Here is a 21,746-nt window from a genome sequence, read left to right as displayed (position 1 = left end):
TTTGGTTTGTCACTGATTTAGTAGCGATATTCTAGAAGGTTCGTCAACACCCATCAACCGCCAATTGATTGACTAATCTTTTACCAACGAATAGCAGGATTGACCCTCACTTTATAACGCCCCGACAACTGAAAGGGAGAAAATGGTTGGTAAGGAAGATTCAAACGTTTGTTTTCAACATAGTAGAGATAATTCTGAAATTGTATGTGTAATCAACTATTTATTGTGTATTATTTAGGTTCAATAACCATCTACATTTCTTAAATATCGTGACTGTGTTAATGATGTTTTAAAAAAGCAACTTGGTCGTTCTAATATGGTTTGCTTAGGAGGAAAAGTCCAAAAATCATGGGAACAAGGTATAGCCTTAAATTAGTCCTAGTAGCGCATGCGTCTAAGTATTTTTGTCTTTATTCCATGATTCTTAGTCCATTTTTTCTGACTTTTAAATAATTTCTCTTCCTCCATCGTTGTCCGTAACTCTTCCAGATGTTCGGGAACATCCAGTTTGATCCAGATTCAGATATAAACCGTCACAACAACTTCCGGTCCTTCCTGCAGTCCTTGATGCTCTTGTTTAGGTGAGTCGACCGCTACGAATCCACCTCTCGTCCTTGGATTTCTTTCACGTCGACGAAGCTGTAACTAACAAAACACAGACGTAACCTAAATTAGAATCTGGTCTAACGTACCCAGCACTAGCTAATATTCCAACTTACGTGATTGTAATGCCCCGTTTGTTTAAGGTAACTGACAAGATGATAATATATTCCACAAAACGTTAAAGTGTCAAAACAAAATATTTCATACAGTGGTCCCCCCGTATAAAAAGTAATTGAGCCCCATTCATTTACTCCCCCCTTTAACTGTAGTTACTATTTTGGCTGATTCGGGCTCCCTTATGGATCCCATACACACGATCACCAGTGGCAAAGTGGTATGTTGGCGGACTTATACCGCTAGAAATCGGATTTCGATACTCGTGGTGGGTCAACATCGAGAAAGCATTCGACAGTGTATGTTCGGTCTTCGGTTCCGAATGCAAGAAATAGGACTACCCGGGGAACTATTCGCTGGTTATCTAACTTTCTGTAAAACAGAATATGTAGAGTTAATGTTGAAGGGACCTACTCAAAGTGTTTTACTCCAGAAGCTGGCGTTCCTCAAGGAGGGGTAGTTAGCCCTATTCTATTCATCACGTATGTGAACAATATGCCACTTAAAGATCCAAATCATGGATACTCGTAACAGTTCGCTGATGGTATAGCAATCTGAAAAAGTGTACCAACACCAGCTATAGCATCCACAAACATACAACCACAATTAAATAGAATAAGTGAATATTGTCAAAAATATAGAATCAAAATAAACACAGCTAGTAGTATTCACAAAGTTAACTAAACATAAAAAACTACAACCAGAGATCTATATGAATGAAGTACTCCTTTAGATTGCTACATCTGCAAAATTTTTAGGACTTACATTCGACTCAAAACTAACGTGGGTAAACCACATAAATAATATTAGGACAAAAATTTGGCGAAGAACAAACTATGCTAGGAGTCTAACTGGCAAAAACCAAAATATAAAGGAAGAAGGAAGAGGTTAACGAAACCTGGTCCTCCTGGGTAGATGAACAGTGAGTCGCCCCAAAGTGTTTATTGTTTTTGTTTTAATTGTGAGATACAGCAATACAATAATTAAGTCAGACTTGTTTTGGTCAAGTATTTCAACCAATTATTTTTAATGATTTTTTTATTTTATATGGAAAAAATAAAGTATTCACGTTTATCCAACTTATTTCGACATCAACAATGGTGAATTACTCTAAAAAATACAGAGTTAACATTGTTATGCCATCTTGTTCTTCATTTGTAAATGTTTGGATGATTGCACAGTATTTTGTTTTCATATTTCTATTTTTACACGATTAGAAATATCCACTAAGACGTAAAGTCCTGTGATTGTATGATATATGAACCCTTCCTTTTACTTGTATTACCTCATTATTGATGGTTCCACATCTGCCCCAGTATTGCTTCCCCATGGACGTACTCATTAATTAAAATCACGTTACTTTTGAATATTACTTTATCTAATTCAGCAGCTGGCACCACGTGAGAACAGCGAATCTCTGTTTGTTTTTCATTCCACTTCTAATTATTTCCATTAAAAAGCTTTTAGAATTTTTGTTTTTACTATATTGTTGCTATCTTTTAATTATTATGTACCATTTTCTGATGATGAAACTGGTTTGTAATAACAGGTCACAGAGAAAGATAAGTATTGGTTAGTAATAACAGGTCACAGTTAACAATGTAGAAATAAACAGTTTATTGTACCACTGGTCATTCTTCTAATTAAGTTAATGTTATGAAGAATATTTATGTGTATGAGCTACCAAATCGTATGTGCGCGGCGAGGCCGATGGTTAGTGTAGCGGTCAGTGAAGCTGAGATTCAGTAATTCGCGTCCAATATCACATAATATATATTCAATACATGGCCAAATGTATGTGGTCAACCCCTCTAATTAGTGGGTTCGGCTATTTCAGCTGCATCCATTGCTAACTAGTGCATGAAATCAATAATACAGCCATGTAATCTCCATAGACAAATATTGGTAGTAGAATGGGTCGTACTGAAGACCTCATTGACTTTCAACGTGGCATTGTCATGGGATGCCACCTTTCCAACAAGTCAGTTTGTCAATTTTCTGCCCTGCTAGAGCTACCCCAGTCAACTGTTAAGTGCTGTTATTGTGAAGTGGAAACGTCTAGGAGCAACAACAGCTTAGCCACGAAGCGGTAGGCCACACAAACTCACAGAACGGGACCGCCGAGCGCTGAAGCGTGTAGCACATAAAAACCTTCTGTCTACAGTTGCAAAACTCACTACCGAGTTTCAAACTACCTCAGGAAACAACATCAGCACAAGAGCTGTTTGTCAGGAGCTCCATGAAATGGGTTTCTATGGCCGACCAGCCGCACACAACCCTAAGATCACCATGTATAATGCTAAACATCGGCTGGAGTGGTGTAAAACACACCACCTTTGGACTCTGGAGCAGTAGACACGCGTTCTCTGGAGTGATGAATCATCCTTCACTGTCTGACAGTCTGACGGTAAATTTGACGGTTGCTAGGAGAACACTACTTGCCTGAATACATAGTGCCAAATGTAAAGTTTTTTTGGAGGAGGAAAAAGGGTTTGGGGCTACTTTTCATGGTTTGGGCTACACTCTTTAGTTCTAATGAAGGAAATTCTTAATGCTACAGCATACAATGACATTCTAGAGAATTGTGTGCTTCCAACTTTGTGGCAACAGTTTGGGGAAGGCCCTTTTTTGTTTCAGCATGAAAATGTCCCCGTGCACAAAGCGAGGTCCATAAAGACATGGTTTGCCGAGGTTGGTGTGGAAGAACTTAACTGGCCTGCACAAAGCCCTGACCTCAACCCCATCGAACATCTTTCGGATGAATTGGAACGCCAACTGCGAGCCAGGTCTTCTCGCCCGATCTCACTAATAGGAGTGAATCCCTGCGACCATGTTCTGAAATCTAGTGAAAAGTCTTCCCAAAAGAGTGGAGGCTGTTATAACAGCAAAGAGGGGACCACCTCCATGGTAGTGCCCATGGTTTTGGAGTGAGATGTTCAACAAGCACATATGGCTGTGATGGTCGGGTGTCCACATACTTTTAGCCATGTAGTGTATCTGTCACGCTCCGTACTCTGGAATCGTGGGTGCGTTTTAAGAGTGAAGGTGTAGGTTGTCTGTGGTGTTAACTAAGCTACCTTCGTTCTACTCAAACTTAGGACTGTTTGCGCAGATACGACTCGTAATTTTGCAATAAATCAAACAAACCAATTACACAATACTGGTTTTAAACGTTTGTTTTTACAAGCGTCTAACGCCTGCTTTTCGAAACTTATAATTTATTATTTTTTCCCTAAAATATATCCATAGATAACGGTAAAACTAAAGAACTTAGATTGCCAATTTTTATTACAAACTGCTGGCCACAATCATTTAAATTGAATAATTAATTATTTTTAGGCTTAAGACTGTTGAATATATAATTAATTAATGGATTAAGACTGTTTAATATTTAATTTATTAATGGCTTAAGACTGTTGAATATTTAATTAATTAATGGCTTAAAACTGTTGAATATTTAATTAATTAATGGCTTAAGACCATTTATTTATCTCATCAACTTGATCAATTCGCTAGTGAATCACCTTGTATTACAAAACAACACTTACTTATTCGCGTATAATCACTTGGAATTTCCTTTGTTTTTAAACAAACGAAGTTACTCTTAACTTGTATTTCAGGTAAATATTTTTTATAACTATTCCAATGTTTACTAGACGTTTTTGTTTGATTCTTTGACGTTTTACAAGTGAAATAAAAAGCTGTATAGAAAGGGAGTGATTCTGAAATGTTGAGATAATTGTCTTCAGTTCGATGTCTTTATTAACAGCTAACCCGTTTCTCCACATGATACGTTAGGTGTGCAACAGGAGAAAATTGGCAAGCCATCATGTTGTCCTGTGTCAAAGGTCAACCCTGTGACACTCGGTCAAGTAAGTCCGGGAGCGAGTGTGGAAGCAACTTGGCGTATACTTACTTCGTTAGCTTTATATTTTTCTCCTCGTTTTTGGTAAGTTTTCCGAATACTGATTTAACTACAGTAGTTATGTTACTCCAGGCTACAGAAAGAGATTATAAAATTTGATCTGAGTTATATATATCTTGACAAGTGCGGTTGAAAGGGCTTTTTAGGGCTAAAACATAATGCGTTAGGTTACCTGTTCAGATTTCTGATATTTGAAAAATGTTTAACTCAAGCAACTCATTAATTATTAGAAACAAAACACTCATCAAGATTTAATTGTTTGCTCTATGACGTCATTGTAATTATATCATGCAATATCTGGAGATTATTGGTTTGAATAGCAGTAAGTTAGTTACATAACGTTTGGCTTTAGTCAGCATGTGCTTCTAACGAAACATATTTTACTTTATACATATATATAATGTGATATAGTAGTCCTGTGATGCGTTGGGTTGGTACGATCATGTGTTCGCGAGTTCATTCACACGGCAAGCAGTGGCGTTGGAATTACTTTTTGTCGCGGAAAGCAACTTTCAACGAACCTTAAGTTGTTAAATACCACTTACACATGAAAGGTGGTTTTAATAAGTATAACGGGTGGCTTTATGTAATATATTTGTGTTTGTTTCTTCTTATTGTTCTTTTAATTAAAAAACATTTAGAATTTCTAAATGTAATTTCTTTGTTTTTGGTCTCATAAAAATTCCTCCACTGGAATGAAACTGTTATCACTTCCGCTTGGTCCCTCTACACAAATCATTCCCCCAGTTCCTGCACCACTATTAACTAGTCATATTATTGTTGTTTTCATAACAAACAAGTCGCCGATAAGAATGAGGCAGATTGTTCGAAATGAAACATTTTAAGATTAGTTTTTATACAAGTTTTATTGCCATAGAGAAGGAATGACTGTAGTGAGTTTCGTATTTAATTACTGTGAGATAACATTGTTAAGTGGATAGATCTAATTGTATCATTGTTGGTTTAGTTGCTGCATGTCACTCGGTGGGGCCTCCCCAATAACACAGCGTCATGCCTGCGGTTTTAAAACGTTAGAATTTGGGTTTCGATACCCGTGGTTGGCAGAGCACATATAGTCCATTGTGTTTCTTTGTGCTTCAATTCAAACAAACGAACACTCATTGAGAAAGCGGTAAGTTTACGTATTTACAATACTAAAATCCGGGGTTCGGTTCCTCGTGGCTTTACTCTGAAACAAACAGTTGTCACGTTTCTGTGTAAATGTAATAACATCATGTTTTCTTACAGATGTTGAACCTCTTCGTTGCCGTTATAATGGACAACTTTGATTACCTGACACGAGATTCATCCATTCTGGGAGCCCACCACCTTGACGAATTCATCCGCGCGTGGGCAGAGTACGATCCTAATGCCACGTGAGTTTTCGATGTGACGTCATGCCTCGTTCACTGTTTCCGATATTTTCACGAGCATATAGATAGTGTTCTTTTTAACGAATTCCCGAGATCATACACTACTACAGTTATTTTTTTAAAAAGAGCTATTCACAAAAATTGGCTATTATAAATAAGGTAGTGTGAAACGGATAACATATGATTAAGCCACAATATTGCTGGCAGGCAATAATATTTAAAGTTATTTACTGATAGCAAATGGCTTAAAATAGTGTCCTTTCGACGTTTCATACGCCTGTTAGAATGGCGAAAACGACTGTGGGCGAACCTTCCGTGTTCACATTGGTTGGTTGGTTTGCTGTTTTATGGCGCAAAGCAACTAGGATATCCGCGACTCCGTGTTCAGGAAACAGTAGTTTATGCGGGAATTTATATATATATATATATAAATTGTTCCCCAGAAGAAAATATAATTTGATAATTAAATTATTATAATGAGGTTGTATTGCTATAAGTTTAGTGTGTAGTAACTCTTAACACTTGACATAGTCCGATTGCGAATGGCAAATATTTAACTGGATTATTATTGTATATATATATATATTTGTACGTACAATGTTTGAAAAAAAAAAAATTTGTTTTTATAGCGGATATATACATTATACGGAGATGTACGAAATGTTGAGGAACATGGAACCTCCTCTAGGTTTTGGAAACAAGTGCCCTTACAGACTCGCTTATAAGGTAAGCCTCACTTACAAGGCAGACAGAACAGTGTCTAGTCAAACAAAGAATATAAATGTCGTACGTTATTCATAAAATCAGTGGTCTAACTCATCATCGGAAATTCATGCTTTAATTTATACAGTTAATAAAGCCAGAAAATAAAAAAAAACGTTAGCTCAAAGTAATACAACGGTTTTTATTGTATCATGAACAGTTGTTTCTACCTATAATATTTGTTCTAAATAGTACGACATTGTGTTCTTTTTGTTTCTTTTTTCCTATCTTCAATGGTGATCTCTTCTGATAATATTGGCTAGGTTAATATAACAATATTTCTCGCCACTTGATAACTTGGTAGTATCAGCAGATATTGTTATTTTCGAGTAACTGTAAGTTCCTTCTTTTATTGAATATCAAAGAAATCAAGTAGTTTACCTTTTATAGTTAGATTTGTTCTTAATACATTTTTAATTATCAGCAACACAACGAAACGACAAGTAACTTATTGTTTACTAGATCTTTAAATAACAAATAACTTATTGTTTACTAGACCTTTAAACGACAAGTAACTTATTATTTTCTAGACCTTTAAATAACAAATAACTTATTGTTTACTAGACCTTTAAACGACAAGTAACTTATTGTTTACTACACCTTTAAACGACAAGTAACTTATTGTTTACTAGACCTTTAAATAACAAATAACTTATTGTTTACTAGACCATTAAACGACAAGTAACTTATTGTTTACGAGACCTTTAAACGACAAGTAACTTATTGTTTACTAGACCTTTAAATAACAAATAACTTATTGTTTACTAGACCTTTAAATAACAAATAACTTATTGTTTACTAGACCTTTAAACGACAAGTAACTTATTGTTTACTAGACCTTTAAATAACAAATAACTTATTGTTTGCTAGACCTTTAAACGACAAGTAACTTATTGTTTACTATACCTTTAAATAACAAATAACTTATTGTTTACTAGACCTTTAAACGACAAGTAACTTATTGTTTACTAGACCTTTAAATAACAAATAGCTTATTGTTTACTAGACCTTTAAATAACAAATAACTTATTGTTTACTAGATCTTTAAATAACAAATAACTTATTGTTTACTAGATCTTTAAATAACAAATAACTTATTGTTTACTAGACCTTTAAACGACAAGTAACTTATTGTTTACTAGACCTTTAAATAACAAATAACTTATTGTTTACTTGACCTTTAAACGACAAGTAACTTATTGTTTATTAGATCTTTAAACGGCAAGTAACTTATTGTTTACTAGACCTTTAAATAACAAATAGCTTATTGTTTACTAGACCTTTAAATAACAAATAGCTTATTGTTTACTAGACCTTTAAATAACAAATAACTTATTGTTTACCAAACCTTTAAACGACAAGTAACTTATTGTTTATTATATCTTTAAACGGCAAGTAACTTAAGGTACACTGGACCTTTAAATAACAGCACCTTATTGTTTATCTAGACCTTTAAACGACATGTAACTTATTGTTTACTAGACCTTTAAACGAAAAGTAACTTGTTTATCTAGACATTTAAACGACAAGTAACTTATTGCAGAGATGCCAACCATTACGATTTGAGCGTAATCATTACGATTTTGGTGTATACATTACGACTATACGCTCATACAGACATATATTACGACTTGTTGCAACTCCCAAATTATTATGTATTATATAGGCGTATACAATAAAGTGATAAATTGTTCCCCCAGGGCTTGAAAGGGGTGAAAAGAAAATTTCTAGTGAGATACAAATAATTTTTTATTATAAATAAAAGACACAGTCCAAATGGCTACTTGCGATAATCATGTTTGTGCTTGAAATAACAGAAAAATATTTGCATCTCTGACGTTTACCAATAGTTTGAATGCGGTGCTTCTTCATACTGGGTACTTGAGGGAATCCATAGTTACGTCATCAGTGCTTGTCAGCCAATCAGCGCTCGCGTAGATGGGTATTTCTCGTTTTCTAAGCGGTATAGAAATACCAATGCAATCGTTTATAAGATGGGAAAAAAGAGGCCTCGTTCACCAGGTTGTCTTGCTTCTGGCAAATCAGAAAGGGCTCTGTCTGCAATCATTACGCTCAGTCATTTGAAATAGTTGGAATCTCTGCTTATTGTTTACTATACCTTTCAGTAAAGTGTGGTATACTGAAAGTTCTGGTTGTAACGTTGAATAAATTATAGTGTATTGAAGGCTCTGGTTGTAATGTTGAATAAAATATGGTATATTGAAGGTCCTGGTTGTAATGTTGAATAAAGTATAGTGTATTGAAGGCTCTGGTTGTAATGTTGAATAAAATATAGTGTATGGTATATTGAAGGCTCTGGTTGTAATGTTGAATAAAATATGGAATACTGAAGGTCCTCGTTGTAATGTTGAATAAAGTATGGTATACTGAAGGTCCTCGTTGTAATGTTGAATAAAATAAGGATATATTGTTGTGGTTTTTAGCATAAAATCTTGTAGTCAACATGTCTCATGAAACACCAAGTGACATCCAAGATTCTCCATTTTTATAGAAACTGATCCGTATGAATATGCCTGTGTCAGAAGATGGTAGAGTGAATTTTACAACAACCCTTTTTGCTCTGATAAGAGAAAACCTGAGCATTAAAATGAGACCAGGTGAGTTGTGCATTGATTGTAAGCTAGAATAGGATAAACCAGTCACCCATATCTCCAGTAAAGCGAATTATACGAATTCTTCACAACATAATAGGTGTGAAACTTGGTTGTTGTTAAGTCTAGGACAATAGCGATTCTTTTTTTCTCCTAATGTGATACTTCGTTACAAAAATGTTTAATAAGTTGTTCTTAGTGTAAAAGGCTCATCTTGCTGAGATCAAAAGCCGTGGATTTTTTTTTTTTCAGCCGAGGAAATGGATGAAGCTGACCAGGAACTCAGACACACCATCAAGAAGCTCTGGCCACTGCAAGCTAAGAAGATGATTGATAGAATCATTCCACCAGAAGATGGTACATGAAGAAACTGAACTTAAGTGTGATATAATAATATTAAGCCTCTTATACAAAATAATATTTTCCCAATTCTGGGTAATACAATTTTAACATTTCTCCTCTTATTCCTTTATAGTTCTAATAAATACCATTAAGTTTGTCTGTTTCTTTGTTGTTGTTCCATCAAATTTTTCATAATATTATATATTTCCGCCAGAACTCCGAGAAGGGTCGCTCACTACCGGTAAGATCTATGCAGGTTTGTTGATACTGGAGAATTGGAAGTCGTCACGGTTTGGCCAGATCTTTACTTCAGATAACTTGACTGTGAGTATCTGTGTTGCGAGTAGCTAAGTCTTTACTTTAGCATAAAAACCGTGACATTTTTCTTTGTAAAACATGCGCATTTATACAATGTTTAATCCCGTAGCTTGTGTGAGACTATATAATTATTAACTACTGGTTTAGAGAACAAGCAGTAAAACTAACACTGGTAACAATAACACTTTTCAAAATCGCGTACACTGTATGGTACAGTTCAGAATCCATGAGAAAGAAACAAATTAGAATATGATACAATGCGTTAAGAACACAATAGCTGCCATTTCCAGTATCGACGAAGCTGGTCACCCAATATCACACCTCATTCACCATGCTGGGTGGGATAACCCTCAGTAGAACCTTCAATCTTAGGAGCTATATATATATTATCTAATTTCATGAACAGCTAGGGGTTAAATCAAACTGAGCAAGCGAACTGAATTTACTTAAGTCATTTACAAATCAGATTTTTAGGGTAAGAACAAATAACGTTTTATTAATCTTTATTCTAACAATGATTGTTTATTTTTATTGTTTTATCTGAATTAATTTTAATATAATACAGATAGAATAACAGGACCAGACAATCTTAGTAGGATGTGTGTCTATAAAAACAATAGACCCGGTTAAATAAAATGTTAAGCTTTTCTAATATATGATCACAAAACAAAATAATTTAAACGAACATACTTAAAAGAGTAATCTTCGAGAGTACATTTAGAATGGTAATTGAAACAAATAAACATGGTTCTCTTCTTGATTACGAGAAACCCACTTGAAATAGAAATGTATCTCAGAACGGCTGCTATAAGTATTAACACTTTTATTGATAAGCAGAGAACAACGTTTTGACCTTCCTAAGTCATTTTAATCTGAAGATGGCTAAGGAAGGTCGAAACGTCGTTCTCTCTTTATATATGGTTTGCTTCTGGTTTGTTTTGTTGTTGTCTTTTTATCCACTTTCAACAACTTTGTTTTTCTGAATTTGTAGCGAATACTGAGGGAATTACTCATTTTAAGAAAAATAAATAAAAAAACGACTTTTACTTTCCGGATAATCAACATTTTGTTTCAGCCATTACAGTTTCCTATTGTAAAGAATCTAATCAATATCATTAGACTTGTAAAGGATCTAATCAATATCATTAGACTTGTAAAGAATCTAATCAATATCATTAGACTTGTAAAGGATCTAATCAATATCATTAGACTTGTAAAGAATTTAATCAATATCATTAGACTTGTAAAGAATCTAATCAATATCATTAGACTTGTAAAGAATCTAATCAACATCATTAGACTTGTAAAGAATCTAATCAATAACATTAGACTTGTAAAGGATCTAGTCATCACCATTAGACTTGTAAAAAATCTGGTCATTACCATTAGACTTGTAAAAAATCTGGTCATCACTATTAGACTTGTAAAGAATCTAGTAATCACTATTAGACTTGTAAAGAATCTAGTAATCACTATTAGACTTGTAAAGAATCTAGTAATCACTTAGACTTGTAAAGAATCTAGTCATCACCATTAGACTTGTAAAGAATCTAGTAATCACTATTAGACTTGTAAAGAATCTGGTCATCACCATTAGACTTGTAAAGAATCTAGTAATCACTATTAGACTTGTAAAGAATCTAATAATCACATTAGACTTGTAAAGAATCTAGTAATAACTATTAGACTTGTAAAGAATCTAGTAATCACTATTAGACTTGTAAAGAATCTAGTCATCACCATTAGACTTGTAAAGAATCTTGTAATCACCATTAGACTTGTAAAGAATCTAGTAATCACTATTAGACTTGTAAAGAATCTGGTCATCACCATTAGACTTGTAAAGAATCTAGTAATCATTATTAGACTTGTAAAGAATCTAGTAATCATTATTAGACTTGTAAAGAATCTAGTAATCACCATTAGACTTGTAAAGAATCTAGTAATAACTATTAGACTTGTAAAGAATCTAGTAATCACTATTAGACTTGTAAAGAATCTGGTCATCACTATTAGACTTGTAAAGAATCTAATAATCACTATTAGACTTGTAAAGAATCTAGTCATCACCATTAGACTTGTAAAGAATCTAGTCATCACCATTAGACTTGTAAAGAATCTAGTAATCACTGTTAGACTTGTAAAGAATCTAGCCAGCTCCAAAAATAAAAATCCAGTGATCCATTTATCGTGCGTAAATCACACTACAAGAGTAAACTTTCTGCAGTTTATGGATGAAAAAACCAACAACTTTGGTACGTTCTTGTTCGATTAGAAAAGATTGTAGAAGCTGTGAAATATTGACACTTTTATTTCGAAGCGTTTACTAAAAACATTTTAAAATTTTCCGGATATAACTTGTCTAAGACATCAATTATTTCTGAAAGTAAGTCTACACTGTGTTCAGCTACAACACGAATAAAATAGGAAAGGTTTGTCTTCGGGAAACATGAACCGTACATTAATTAATGACATAAAGTATAGTTTATCACCATAAAAGGTGAGCTGTGTATTAATTAATAACATAGTCTGTTCTTGGGACCAATTCATTATAGGTTTTAACAGTTTAACAAACTCAATATTTGTTTTAAGAAGTTAAAAATTTTTAAACTCACAGATAATCTGTAAATTCTGCTTATTTATTCTTTATTCTCTGTTAGATGAGATTTCCCAAAGTTGCAGATCCGTACATGGTGACCCAAAAGTGAGGGATAACTTACGGTTTTCAAAGAAATAAAACATACGCTCTGACGTGGCGAACTCCAGGAACGAATTCTATAATATACGATTAGTATTTCTCAGAATTTCTAACAAAACATTAAATTACTGTACAAAACAGTATCACAAAATTTTTAGGCCCGGCATGACCAAGCCTGTTAAGGCGTTCGACTCGTAATCCGACGGTCGCGTATTCGAATCCCGGTCGCACCAAACATGCTCACCCTTTCAGCCGTGGGAGCGTTATAATGTGACAGTCAATCCCACTATTCGTTGGTAAAAAGTAGCCCAAGAGTTGGCGGTGGGTGGTGATGACTAGGTGCCTTCCATCTAGTCTTACACTGCTAAATTAGAGACAGCTAGCGCAGATAGCTCTAGAGTAGCTTTGCGCGAAATTCAAAACAAACAAACACAAATTTTTAAATTATCGTTTGTTTATTTCCTTTAAAGGTATTCCTATGAAACATTCAGTTTGAGAGGTAATGGTTTTATACAAAAGGTTTAATACGTTCTTCACCATACAAAACTAATGTAAATTTGTTCAGCATTCAAAGACTGACGAGCCGTTTTTTATTCACTGTGGACGAATTCTCTCAGAGAACGCTTGTCAACCACTACTCATAAAATTACTGAATTTGATGGAAGGGTTTTATTAATTTCGGAGACATTAATGTGCTAATCGTTGCAACATTTGTTTTCCTGAAGTTAACATTCGGTTGTCATTACGTGAGTGCCCCGGATTTACAACTCTAAAATCAGGGTTCGATTCCTCTCGGTGACCATAGCAGATAGTCCGATGTTTTTCTACATACGCACACACACACAATGGACACGTGCTTCCACTAAATTTCTAATTGGCGAATAAATATAATCTGTCTGATGTCATGATGTAATGAGAAATAAAAATGACTTCATGGTAGAAATTTCTAGGTATGATCGCACGGCATGAGAGGGCGTGTCTTTACATGGTCACGTGTATATATTACGTTATCTGTGTTATAAGCTCTATAAAACTTCGTACGTCATTTTTAACCTTTTACTATTTAAAGTCATAACGTAAAAGCTTTTCATATTAAAGTAAAAATATGGTATATATTTCTTTTTTATATTAACGATTATGTTTTGTGCATGTGACACCCTGCAACTAAAAATGTTCAATTAATACACTTAACTTACTTTTTACAAGTTTCCTATAGAGGAAAACCAGTCTTTCTTATTTAAACACTACAATTTTCCATTCAAGTCCCCCCCCCAGTGGCATGTATGCGGACTTACACACCAAAAACCGGGTTTCGATACCCGTGGTGGGCAGAGCACAGATAGCCCAATGTGTAGCTTTGTGCTTAATTTTACAACAAACAAACCATTCAAACATTATTTGGATTATTTTTAAATACAGAAATTAATACTGATAGAAATATAACTTTTTGTAGCGAATTATTTACAAAATATGTTGTAAAGTTCGTTCATTTTTTCTAATATATGTCTTTGTAACTTGTAGTATTGTGAATCGGTTTAACCGAATAGCAGATAATTCTGAAAACAAATAATTTTCCTAAACTTCATAATACTTTAAAAAAACTTTAGCTAAGAAACTTGTTCAGATTTTATTTCGGTATCTGTTTGTGTTTTTGTAGTACAGTTTTAACTATATCTGGAGTTGGTTTTCAATAGCGCCCTTCCTTTTTTCGGTGTTTGATGGGCGCCGTACGAAATTCCAACACGCATGCTACAATTCACGAAGATTTACATAAGGAAGAACGCCATAATAACACTAAGAGTCGTTCCATGCATTCTCGCCAGGGGTCGCTTCAACATTCAAGCCTAAGGTAATAGTTGTATTATTCAACGGTGCAGAAAAGTGCTCATATTTGTAAAGTCAAAATTTCTTTTTAATTATATAATAATGTCAAAACTTCAAGTGTTCAACTTTTTTTTTTCTTAAGGCATTATTAAGTATGTTTTTTTTTATTCTGTTTATTTAAGTTGCCCTATTCCAGTTCAGTGTGAATAGTAAATGTAAATGCTGTATAACTGACCGATCTGTAATAACCAAAGACACGTTTCTCGTAGTTAAAAGTGTTAAGTGTTATTGTTTTATTATATCAGCATTGACAAAGGACACGAGTCGGAAAACGTTTGGCAGAACTCTGTAGAATTCTTAAGACGTGGAACCAGTCGACGAAGAAGACACGATGAACAGGTTTGGTTTAAAATACATGGTCAAACACTTCGTTATCACATGACTTCTTGGTTCGTCGAGCTGCAACTTGTGTATCGATGTGATTTTGAATCATATGTTACGATGTTGTGCGTTTCTCTTTGAAGCTTTAATTTGTTTATTCTACTTATAAGGTGAAAAAAATAATAATAACATTGTTACGACTACCATATTATCGAAAATGAAAAAACTACTTTCTTAATAGGAATGTGTTGCAGGTTTTTAGTTTTATTAGCCTTTAAAAAAAACTTTAAAATTATCACAGAATACTTAGAAAATTAAAACAAACTTAAATCGTATTTCCTAACAGTACGTCTTTTTTTTTACAATTTTTAGAAGCGCCATCTAGTAAACAAACAATAAGCTTAAGAAAATATATTTCTGTATAGATAGATAACATTTATAACTGATTAAATTATAATTTAATATAATACTAAAATAATGTATCTATTTTCTGCACTCGTTATAATAAAAATTGCAGAAAAAATGACCTGTGTAACCAAGCACAAGGACTGTATTTCAACAGGCAGAGCTTAAAACAAAACAATATATAAAATTTCCCTATGACTCTTTTTTACTCCGTAGCTTTGTATTATTAAAAGGTTAAAGTAACAGTTTAATTTAAGGTCAAGTTCAGACATTAATTGTTATTCTTGGTTTATCTTTACTCTAGTCCCCTGCTGGGACAGCGGTAAGTGTTCCAATTTACACTGTTAAAATCAGGGGTTCGATTCCTCTCCGTGGACACAGCATATAGTCCGATGTGGCTTTAAGAAAAAACTCGCACATATTTCAGCCCCCTCAAAGTAACAGTTTCATTTAAGGTCAAGTTCAGACATTAACTGTTATTCTCGGTTTATCTTTACTCTAGTCCTCTATATTAATCCCCGATATTAGCGAAAATAGCCCCTCAAGTTCACTACTAAGCCACTTGAGGGAGCAGTTAGAGACAGAAAGAAAAATCCTCGAGGTTCAGCAGTAGTTGTTTATAACAAGTATTTAAAAACCGTGTTTAAGGTAAGCATTTTTACATTGATCCAAAATTTATTTGTGTCCTTGTCACTCTGGAAGTTATACAAAACATGTAAATAATTCGTTATTTCGCTCCGGTTTAGGTGTCGTAACAAAATGGCCTGTGAAGTAGTTTCATAGTACCAATGATAGTGTGTATGGTGTATACTGCACGGAACATGTAGTTTTAATCTGTGTTCTTAAAAGGATCTTGTGTAACATTGCTTTTATTTTTTTACGCGCGTATATTAATATAACTTTAGTTATGTTAGATGTAGATGTATGTTGGGTTTTTTCGGCACGGCATGGCCATTTGGTTAGGTTTCTTCACTCACAATCTGAGGGTTCCGGGTTCGAATCCCCATTCCAACAAATATGCTCGTCATTTCATCCATGGTCAGGTGGTTAGAGCGCTCGACTCATAATCTGAGGATCGCGGGTTAGAATCCCCGTCACACCAAACATGCTTGCCCTTTCAGCCGTGGGAGCGTTATAATGTTACGGTCATTCCAACTATTCGTTGCTAAAAGAGAAGCCCAAGAGTTGACGGTGAGTGGAAGCTACCTTCCCTCTAGTCTTAAACTGCTAAATTAGGGACAGCTAGCGCAGATGGCCCTCGAGTAGCTTTGCCTGAAATTCAAACGAAACCAAAAACATTCACTAAACCTAATTTCGACAGATTTCAAATTTTTGGGATTATAAAATTATACTCACACAATCGAGTAGGTTATTTCTTCATTTCTGTTTACTCGTTAGACGTCGCTTTGAAAGGTTATTAAACTGCTATTTCGTTGTGGTTCTTCAGCAAGCAACCAATGAGAAGCTTCGACGCAGTAAGAGAGAGGTTACGGATAGATCGCGATCCCCTCCTCTCTATGCACCATCCCCACCCCCCCGAGGAAGACCTCCAACCCCGATATTTCGATTTTCTTCAGGTTGTGGTGGATATTCGGATACCGCAACAGATCTTGTGAACCGAAAGACGACTCCCAGTAGAGAGAGTAAGAGAAGTAGGTTTATTTTCTTTTATAGTTTCACTTAGTTTAGTTTTTCAGAAAGCAGATTTCATAAAATTCTTAACTGTGAAAGTGTGATTTAATTTCGTGTAATGTCACATTTCAAATCAAAGTACATCGAGTTTAATTTAAATATATATATTATTTTTATTTTTTTATCATTTCCGTAACAAGAATCAATAGTAGCTGTATAAAAAAAGAAAAAAAACGGTATGATGGTTTTAAAAATAAGGATTTAGTATGCTGATATACAAATTAGTATAACACTCATTACACACTAATAGTCAAGACATTTAAAATATCCACCAATGCCTTGCATGACAAGAAGTAGCTGACATGAAATGTTGATTTGGCGACAGAACGGAAACATTGCATTAAAAAAATCATTTTATTTGATCTCAATCTCTTCAAGTTTTTAATCTAGTTCTATTCTTCGTATACAGCAGTCAAACGTCAAAGTGATGGCCTAACTTCGCCGCACCGCGGACGTTCTTCTATTCGAGTGCGACGACGAAATACTTCCCCAAGCCGATACTACAACAGTCCAGAGCATCGAAATATGTGCCTTCAGAAACGATGGCCTAGTCTAGGCCACACGCCAGCACCAAACAAAAGTCGCAGGGCAGCGTGGCTAGAGCAGCATTCTTGTAGTCCTAGTTCAGCACACAGTTTAACTTTTCAACATCGACCACGGGGAAGAAAACTACCCCAAATCCCAAATAAGCCGTCAAGGTTACAGATTGATGTGGGGTCAACGGAACCGATAAATTTTCCAATAGTGTCACGATCTCCCACGGTACTAGAGCCAAATAAATCATCACACATCTTCAACTTCCCGAGAGTCAATGTTTCACCTACTCGTATCCCTGAAACGCAGATACAAAGAACGTGGCGGGAAAGAAAACTTCAGTGCAACGAAACTAAGAGCCTCGTTTTGACTCGTAACAGGCGAACAGTCAGTGTTGTTAGTTTACCACATAATTATCGTAAGCATGCGCATAGGGGTCATGAGGAATACACCCCAACTTTGCCTTATAATGAAAATGGACATTTAGGCCTTCACGAACTCCAGAAGCCACTAAGCTTTGGCCAAGCTACAGATTACATTAGAGGTTTCCGCCATTTCCCGCCGCCACTGCCAAATGGTTACAAACCAGACCACAGAGGGCGCGATATACACCATAGTAGGGAAGAAACTTTAACTAGTAAAAGAACAGATCCAGCAAATAATTCAGACGACGACTGGTGCTAGCGTGATATGATCGGTCACCTAGAGCGCCGCCTAGCGACTACCTGGTGCCAAGGCTCTAGTAGATAGTGGATGGTTCTGGTAGATGCATTCATTAAATATTTGTTTTCCATACCACAATATTTACCGTATACGTGTGTGTTTGTGTCTGTGCACAGTATTATGTATATATATATATATATGTTAGAACCATATTGGTTACAAAATCGAAAGCAAAGACTATTCGAATCAGTTTTAGTTTTGTCAGAACACTCAACGTATATTGTTCCGCTCTGTCCTGAACTGATCGTTGTCTTTCAATCTACTGTGATAGAATCGAACGTTTTTACCTAATATTCTCGTCTTATGTCTGCGATTAGGAAAGAAAGTCGAATCTCTGTTTAGACGTTTTAAACATCAAGATATGCTAGTATTTTACCAACAACCGTTGTTAAAAATTTTGAAAAGACAAGTTTAACATTAAGTACACTTGTAACGTAGTGTTGAAAATCCCTAAATAATGCAGTGTTAAATATACATATTAAGCCTTATACTAATATACATTCTTGAAAATCCCTAATGGACTAGATGAAGAATGCAGCGTTAGAAATATATTAGGCCTAATTCTAACGCCTTATGATAAGTATAATTTATTATTATAATGTTTCGCCAGCTTCATAAAGGTGTTTAACAAAGACAAGTTTAGTTTCTTTAAGCTTCTAATTGCTGTTACATCTCTACTGATTCGTGTCGTTAAAAAATACGTTAGGCCTAATTCTAACGCTTTATAAGTATAATTGATTATGATTGTGTTTCGCCAGCTTCGTAAAGGTGTTTAACAAAGACAAGTTTTGTTTATTTAAGCTTTTAATTGCTGTTACATCTCTACTGATTCGTGTCGTTATCTCTTAAGTTCATAAAGTTATCACTCACAAGGTGGTAGATTTCATACGAATCTAATTAATGTACTGTCGTATCTGAAGTATGTTTCAGCTCAACTAGTTATAAAATGGTCAGATTGCCTTGTGAAAAATATATATATTTTAGTGCCGGCTAAATTTTTTAAGAATAACTTTTTTGCTAAGAAAAATGTAGGTTTTATACGATCTATTACGCTCGTACTGTGGCTTACCATTTGCTAAAAAATAAAATTTAAATAGTTTTTTTCACATCAAGAAACACCTGTTTTTCATTGGCTAAAAAATCATTCTGAAAGTTCAGAGGAGAAATTACGAGTAAAGGTTAGTTAAGTATAATTGTGTAGTTTATTTAATTCCCCCCCCACAAAAAAAAAACTTCTCCTGTAGATCAGCTGCAAATTTATAGATTTCTAACGTTAAAATCCGGTGTTTGATTCTCAGGATGGACAGTTCGCTGATAATATTGGCTGTAGCCTTACGCTGAGACAGACAAATTCTTCCAACACAAGTAATGAAAATTTATTGTATAAACTATTGTGTATCTTTAAATTGTATGCACCCAAAATATTGAAAGGTTATTTTATTCAGCTGTATAATATATCTCACTGAATTGAAGGAATCTGGTATAATTTAGCCACCGGTAGATGTCGGGGTCCGTAAATATATTTAGATACAAAAAAATCAGCAGTAGTTTTATAAATATCAATTCTCCATTCACGCGCAAAGAATGTCAATATTATTTTCAATTTGATGAAACAGAAAAAAAAAGAGACTATATATAATTTGTTAAATTATATTACTTGTTTCAAGGTCCTCAGCCTTTTGAATAAATCCCAATATACATTCCATCGTTAATACACGTGTTCATCGACAAAACGTTTTCCACAACTTGGTTGAATTTCCTAGTAGTGTACCTCCACTTATTTCTATCAGTAATTTTAACATATGTTATCCTAATTGGTGTAAATTTCGTTTTCTATACAATAAACTGTACCAATCCGAATGTTGGAAATATAGTATATCGTTTCTAAATGTTATTTTTCGTCTCTTAAATTTCTTCGAGTTGCCAACCATCAGGGGTTTAAATTTAAACTTGTTAATGGTCACAAGTTATCCACATGAGGTAGTGTTTTTAGAATAAGCTTGGTCCGTATCGAGGAATATGTTTTACAAACTGTAGATTTTATGCATACACATTAATATATGTGTTTGGGGCATTCATATGCTTGTATTTTAAATTCACCCAAAATATTTTCGTTTTTAACCCTTAAACGGCAACCATCATCAACTGATGCTGCTACCTACAATATTCCCGCTGTTTAAGGGTTAATAATACTTATTATTATTTACAAAGTTACATCACTAGAATCCTGGGTTCGATTTCACGCAGCTGACACAACTTGTATATAAATGTGGCTTTGCTCCTAATTAAACAAACATATAGCACTTTAACCCGGTGGCTCAGCGGTAAGACTTTGGTATTATAATACTAAAACCGGGTTTCGATTCTCATGATGTAGCTTTGAGCTTAACAATGAACAACAAAACAAGAAAACAGGTAAAAGTATTTATTTGAGTATATTTTTAAAGCTGTATTTTGCACTCGCGCCAAAAATGTGTTTGTTTTTTTAATAGAAGAATTTATCCAAACTATAAATTAGGTAGACAAAAGTATAGAACTTTAAAAATAACGATACCCCACCGTTTTGACTCAAATATCCCCAAGTCACCTCTAGTCCACCAGAGCGTCCATTAAAACAAATGGTACCGCTGTGCAGTTGTTCACTTATACTTGTCCCCGGCTGGTATAGCGCTAAGTCAATGGATTTACAACGTTAAAATCAGGGGTTCGAATCCTCTCAGTGGACAGAGCAAATAGCCCGAGATGGATTTGCTATAATAAAAACATACACAGGCACACACGGCCAAAATAAGTCGCAAAGCTGTATCTGAAACTATGACTAATAAATGAACCAATCATAGAAGGTGACACTATTATCAGCTACGATACTTTATTTTATCGGCACGATACTATATTCTTTTTTACGAGTGGAAAATTAACTATTTAAATAATACTAAGTATTATTCAGCTCAGAAAACAACAACAAATAAAACAAGTTTCGAATATTATCGACTTTAGTTTATTCGAGCTGATTTAAACGACTAACTTTGGCAGACATGACAGTTACTTACTATATCGCTCTTATTATAATCGTGAATGAAGCGATACAACTTCAAGGTATGAAGCGAGGACGTTGAATGAAAATATTTAAAAATATGATTGCATAGTGAGAGATATTGAAGAATACGGTTGTGGATTAGTTAAGTCTGGTTTGAACGGAATCATTTTCCACCAGCGTTTCCAACGTAAATAAACGCCCGTACGAACAGGAGCAATCAGAAAGACTCCATACCCTTGCTCGGTCGCGAAATTGCGTCCTAATTACGTTTTACCGCTGGTACAGCGGCAAGTCTACGGATTTACTACGCTAAAAATAAAGGGTTCTATTCCCGTCGGTGCACTCAGCAGATAGTCCGATGTGGGTTTGCTATACGAAAAAACATCACGTTTTACCCAGTAAT

The 21,746-nt window shown here is 34.7% G+C and overlaps 1 pseudogene across 1 annotated transcript in view; it reads left to right on the top strand.

Moving 5' to 3' along the window:
* LOC143225751 (voltage-dependent calcium channel type A subunit alpha-1-like) overlaps positions 1 to 20,329 on the top strand; it is an 85,358-nt pseudogene extending 65,029 nt beyond the window's left edge. Inside the window, exons 31-41 of the transcript XR_013014056.1 lie at positions 490 to 581; positions 4,516 to 4,666; positions 5,891 to 6,018; positions 6,645 to 6,741; positions 9,290 to 9,395; positions 9,642 to 9,746; positions 9,946 to 10,055; positions 14,442 to 14,596; positions 14,877 to 14,970; positions 16,805 to 17,009; positions 17,459 to 20,329. The product of XR_013014056.1 is annotated as a voltage-dependent calcium channel type A subunit alpha-1-like (transcript). The remainder of the gene's footprint in view (positions 1 to 489; positions 582 to 4,515; positions 4,667 to 5,890; positions 6,019 to 6,644; positions 6,742 to 9,289; positions 9,396 to 9,641; positions 9,747 to 9,945; positions 10,056 to 14,441; positions 14,597 to 14,876; positions 14,971 to 16,804; positions 17,010 to 17,458) is intronic.
* Positions 20,330 to 21,746: the final 1,417 nt, after the last annotated feature.

Source organism: Tachypleus tridentatus, chromosome 1 (assembly GCF_004210375.1).
Source record: "Tachypleus tridentatus isolate NWPU-2018 chromosome 1, ASM421037v1, whole genome shotgun sequence".
NCBI lineage: Eukaryota > Metazoa > Arthropoda > Merostomata > Xiphosura > Limulidae > Tachypleus > Tachypleus tridentatus.
The sequence above is the reverse complement of the archived record's forward strand: the minus strand, read 5'-3'. Positions and strand labels throughout refer to the sequence as shown.